The sequence below is a fragment of the Pteropus alecto genome, unplaced genomic scaffold (genome assembly GCF_000325575.1).
Source record: "Pteropus alecto unplaced genomic scaffold, ASM32557v1 scaffold131, whole genome shotgun sequence".
In the NCBI taxonomy this organism is placed as follows: Eukaryota; Metazoa; Chordata; class Mammalia; order Chiroptera; family Pteropodidae; genus Pteropus; species Pteropus alecto.
Window position 1 is genome coordinate 3,333,858 of NW_006434709.1, and position 6,060 is coordinate 3,339,917.

General features: G+C 37.3%; 1 pseudogene; it reads right to left on the reverse strand.

Moving 5' to 3' along the window:
- LOC112478007 lies at positions 1-119 on the reverse strand (annotated as a pseudogene).
- Positions 120-6,060: the final 5,941 nt, after the last annotated feature.

Sequence of the window (6,060 nt, forward strand, 5' to 3'; positions counted from 1 at the left end):
CTCCTACAGCGCCTGGTCTTCCTAGGTGGTCTCCCATCCAAGTACTAACAAGGCCCGACCCTGCTTAGCTTCCGAGATCAGACAGGATCGAGCTTGTTCAGGGTAGCATAGCCATAGACTTTATTATCTAACTTTTTATGTAATAATTATCACCACATTGTAATCTATCCATTTAACAAGAATATAAATTCAACAAAGCCAGCAGCTAAAACAATGCCTGCAACACAGTGATAAATCAATAAGTATTTTGAATAAGTATTAAATAAATGAATGAAATGAATGAAAAACAACTGGTTAGGATATTTTCACAGTAACTAGAAACAGCATAATTATTAATCTCCCAAGAAGGATGAAAACCCCAACTTTGATGAAGGGACATAGTTTTCAAATCTACAAGGTAAATGTCTTGAAAACAACCCCCATACACACACTTTTACCTAACAAGACATAAAAGACTACCTGCTCTTCAAAGCTCTAGTGTAGATTCTTTCCTATTCTCTAAATACCCTACAGTAACAAATGTTTCTGGAGTTTCTGACTTTATTTGAATGAATTAAAAAATACATGTTGTATAAGCTTTCGTTTGCACACTAACTAATAGAAGACTCACACAATAATAACAATGCCAATATATTACTTTAATTTTTTTCCATTTTAAATAATAATTTGTCTAAGTTAACTCTTTAATAAACTATATATTCCAAATTTTGAAGCTTCACTTTTTAACTAACCCTTTTATTGATTTTAGAAATTTCAGCTTTAAAAAACCCTCAGGCTTTGTAAGAGGAAGTGTACAAAGCATTCAAGCAATTAGCATTTGTAGCTCACATCTGGATGTCCAGATGGAGCAGAGAAGATAGACGCCTTTACATGTAGGCACCATATGCACAGACACCATGGACTTTAAGAACAGCCTCCTGGCACCTTTTTTCAGTGTGACATTGAAACACATGAAACAAGTTAAATAAGGGAACAGTTACATCTTTGCTGACTTATTTGACAAAGACAAGAAATTCATAGGCAAATGCAAATAAAGAGTGAGGATAGAATGTGGGGAGGAATTGAGTGTGAAGATATTTTCCAATTTCTGATGCCCTGAAGAAGCATCTCTAAGAGAGAGAACATTTAGAACAGATGAATGCATAATGCTTTCAGTGAATGCATAAGGGTAGCCATATGAATGTGTGTAAAATGTACAGGTAACAGGGTAGTGTTAACAATCTGAATGTGCCTTATTCTTTTTGCTTTCCTGAGAATAAAAACCTGACTTTATTATCTACCTGCACAGAAAGAATAAGGTGGAATTAGAACTGCCAATAAGTTGTAATAAAGGCCATTAGAGGCTCACTTTTGTTTTACTTTCTTAGCCTTGGTGAGAGTAGACAATAAGTAGCTGCCGAAAGACTAAATTAATGAGTAAAACAAGGAAAAGTACTTTCATTTTAAGGGAGCAAAGGCCTTTATATACCTAATTGCAGATTATCCCAAAACAATGAGAAGAAAAAAAAAAACAGCAATGCAAATTGTATATTCAATATGACTAGGAGGTATGTAACTAAAACACAGTATGAAAACAGAAAGTGGATGGAGGAATGGGGAATGGTTTAGTAGAGGAAGAGGAAGATCAATTATAGTGTATGCAGGGGAAGATATCAAAAATATTCTAAGCGAAGCATATTGTGGAAATCCAGAATGGCCAGGAATTGAAGGAGCAATACCTTAAGGAAGACAAATATAGAATTTCAGATCAAAAATAAATATTACCCAGTTTTGAAGGTATTGATCTATTATCTTCTAGTTTCAATGTTGCTACTGAAGAGTCCAATAACCTTCTCATTTCTAGTTCCTTGTGTGAGCCCTATTTTTTTTTCACTTTTTTCTCTGATGTTCTTAAATTTCATGATAATATGCCTGGAAACATCAATATTACATTCTGTGCTTGAAAGCTTCCATTTTTATATCATAAGCGCTTTTCCTTTTTAAAGAAGTCAAATCTAAGCTTAGTATTTTTTCAGCCTTCATCCCACTTCCTTATTCGTAACAAAATTTCAGGTTGGTTTTCTATCCATAAATTGCATAGGATTACAAAATTACCAGGTAATTTAATGCTCCATCAACTCCAGTGTCATAATTGCAGTGCTTCGTCAAGGGTACATAAGAGAACGTACGTCACGGTTAACAGAATGAGGACTTACCAATTAACCTTGTTTAAAATTAAAAGCAATATAAACCACCTTAATTGTGTGCCTTGTCCTATTCAGAAATGGTTTTTTACAAGTGTTGTCTAGAAGTTTGGGATACATCCCGGATACACTGGATCATTAACACTGAATAATACTTGCTGGACTGTCTCGCCAGGAGAACGGCATAACAGGCAAAGTGCAGAACCTACTAACAATAGAGCCAGCCTTTGGGGTTGGTCAAGTAGGCCAATGTGAAGGAAGTGTGTGCTTGTTGCTTCTGGAAGCTCTTTCTCCATCAAAGAGAAAATTATATGAGGGGTGAGCTGACTTAGTGTTTTCTGAGAAGAGAGTCACAACTGGTCTTTTTTTTCCTAACGTGCTATGCATTTTGATGTTTTTTTCTACAGAAATGTGTGTTTCGTATCCTTTGTAGCTGAATTATCTATTGTATTTTAGAGAATGGCCAGCACAGGAGATTGGATCATAAATATGTGAGCATTAGAATGTTGTGGCCTGTATAGAATAGACCAAACCAAGTATGCTCTTAAAGGCTGTTTATTAGCCGGCGGCTGTCCTGTACAAAGGAGCAGCCCCGAAATGCCAAGATACAAGGTTTTTAAGCCCTAAATCCCATTCCTCATTCTGTCTTAAACACAAAGGTCCATCTTTCTCCTATTCACTACCTGTCAACCCACTGGTCAGGTGTGCAAGCGGGGAGTACAGAAGCAGAAAGCTTGTTGTTAGAATGTTATGTTCCTATGGGTGATTGCCTATGTTCCCATGGGCAATAGCCAGTGTTCCCATGGGCGATGGCCAAACAGTAATTTTCAGCTTATATACAATTGATTATTTTTCATGCCACGCAAGCAAGCAGGGTTACACAGGCTAAAACTGGCAGTTAGCGTATGAGCTCATTGTTACAAATTTCATAATTAACAGAATGTGGTTAGGGGTTCCAGAAACTAGGCCTAAGGTATAGACTTCCTTCGTCCAGTTTCAGGTTTTAATTATCCTTTAACCCTTTCACATTTCAGCAGGCTATCACAAGAATAACAGGCAAAGGATCCTTTTATCCAGGAATAATTGGTACTAGGAAAAGCCCATTATGGGAGATGCTGCTTGAAAATAGGATCAAAATTTTATTATTAACCATTTAAAAAAATTTTGGGTTGGGACATTATCTTGAAAACTTTAATTATAAATTAAGAACTATAACAGAATAAAAATTATGGTAGGCAAGATAATGCCCCTCCCCCCCCCCCAAAAAAAAAGCTGATAGGGATTACATCCTAATCTCTGGAGCCTGTAAATATGTTAGATAAGAGGGAATAAAGGTTGCTAATCACAGAGTTTAAAATAGGGAGATTATACTGGATTATTCAGGTGAGCCCAACGCAATCACCAGGGCACTGAAATGGGGGAGAGGAAAGTAGAGGAGTCAGGACCAGAGATATAGCATCCACAGGCTGGCCACTGCTAACTTTGCAAATGGAAGGGGATCTGGGCCAAAGAATGTGGGAAATCTCTAGAAGCTCAAAAAACTAAACAAAACAAAACACTGGTTTCCCCCACTCAAGCCTCCAGCAAGGAATACTGCCCTGCCAACACCCTGATTTTAGCACGAAATAATAAGACCCATTTTGGACTTCTAACCTCCAGAATTATAAGATAATAAATTTGTGCTGTTTTAAGCCACTGAATTTATGATAATTAATTACAATAGCAATAGGAAACTAACACAATAAAATTTGGTTGAAAGACAAGATACAATAAAATTCAAAAAGCACACTAATCTTAAGTGTACAGGTCAAAAATTTGTCTTCCACGTAACACACAACTCTCGAATGGAGTAGTAGAATATTGCAGTATCCTGTAAGATTCCCTCCTGCAATTTCCCATAATTATATAACATACTCCCCAAAGTAATTGATATTCTGACTTTATAAACATTAATTTTGCCTGATCTTAAACTGCACACAAATGGAATCATACAGTATATTCTTTAGGGGCTGGTTTCTTTCATGCAATATAATATCTATGAAATTAATCCATGCAGGATAATAATTTGAAATATTATCAGAAGTATTTTTTATTCCAAGCAATTTTCATTACTCCTTTAGCCTCTCCAGCAGGGTGAGTAGAACCCAAATAAAAAAATTGTAAAAAGGGGGAAGAAAATAAACTGTTCAGCTTTTAGTTCCAAATGAGGCTTTTTGATTCCCATTTTAGAGATAATAATTATGAAAGCTAATGTTTTCATTAACAAGTACTAAGTTTTGTTGGGAGAAGAAAGGATTTTTATGTTAAATTGAGCTAAAGATGCAGGACTAGATAGAGTTCATTTAAAAGTTAACTAGACACTAAGGAAATATAAGGGTACACATATAAGGACATTTTCTAAAGTAAGAAAAAAGCTTTTTAAAATATCCATACAGAAGAAATACTTCCCCCCAACTATTTTGATGTTACATAAACACCACATTCTCCTTACACAATCAGATATCGCCTTGGGGAGGAGGCAGAAGAACAGCCCTGAGTTTGAATCTTGAATACTGACGAAAATCACTCATGTGACATGAGGCCATTGACATTGGTATTAAGAGAGGGATGTTTGAGAGGGGCATAATTTAATAAACAATCTTCTCTTCAGTAAAATGTATGTGCTTTATTGGTTTTGTATCCAATACAACTTTCTGGATTTAGGGATTGAAATAACCAGGGTTTGGCTAACAAGGACAGCATATAGTTCACTAGTGGTCATCACGGAGTTTAGTCACAGGAACAGTTAGGCTGAGATTTGGAAGACAAGTAGAATTAAATCTTCAAGAGTCCTTCATCCCACGTGGAGAAGTTTAGAGTTAAAACAATTGATTCTGTAGATACAGAAAATAGTTTGAAGGGGCTAATAATGAGATAGAAAACCTAGTTAGGAAGCTCTTGAAAGATTATTATTAGGCAAGCTAAGGACAGAATTATGAAGATGGAGAAAGATGAATGGCTTCAACATACATTTACGGACTTGGTGACTAATTGGACTAGAGACAGGCTCAAGAAAGACAAAAGGGATTGAGGGATGTGTCAATTATCAATTTGTTCCCTCAGCTCCAAATTCATCTTTTATTGCCTGCTCTGTGAAAATGGAATGGTCCCTTTAAATAATTTTTCTTTGCCAGCTGATATGATGCTAAGCTTTGTCAGTAGAAGGCGCTGGGGACTTATGGGTCCTGTGTGCTCCCTCTGCAGATTCCTGCGCCATGTGCCCTGTCGCCAGCACCAGTCTCCCGAAGGGCATGACAATCAGCAGTACCCTCTGGCCAGCATCTTGCCCTAATTATCACCCTCTAGCCTTTTCCTGGCAAAATCCTTCCTCCCTGTGAGCAGCTTTCCCCAGCACCCTGGAGGATAGATTTCCAGAAAGTTCCACTAATGGGCCACCTGAGCGACTCCTTCGTCAACCAATGAATCACAGCCATGACCTCCCATACAAGGTCTGGATCTCAGCCCTTGAGGGTGTTCTAGCTCAGCCTCAGGGATAGTGGCTGCTCCTTGTCCATACTGTTCCTGTTGGCATTATGCGTAGCCTCATCTCTGCCACTGTGACACTCTATTCATGTGCCTGTTTTTCTATAGTGATTATAGACAAGGACTAACATTAACTAGGTAACTAATTTGGAAGTGAATGCTTTTGTAGGGTATTAACATATGATACGGACATCTTCAAACTTAGGTCCACTTCTCTATATGACCATATGCCACTATCCCAGACCTTGTCTCTGATCTTCCCATCTTTTTCCTGACTACTTACTTGTACAGGCCATTTGCCAGTGTTCATGAGTCTTTCTCTCTTTCTCTCAATCTATCTCTCTCTCTCTCTCTC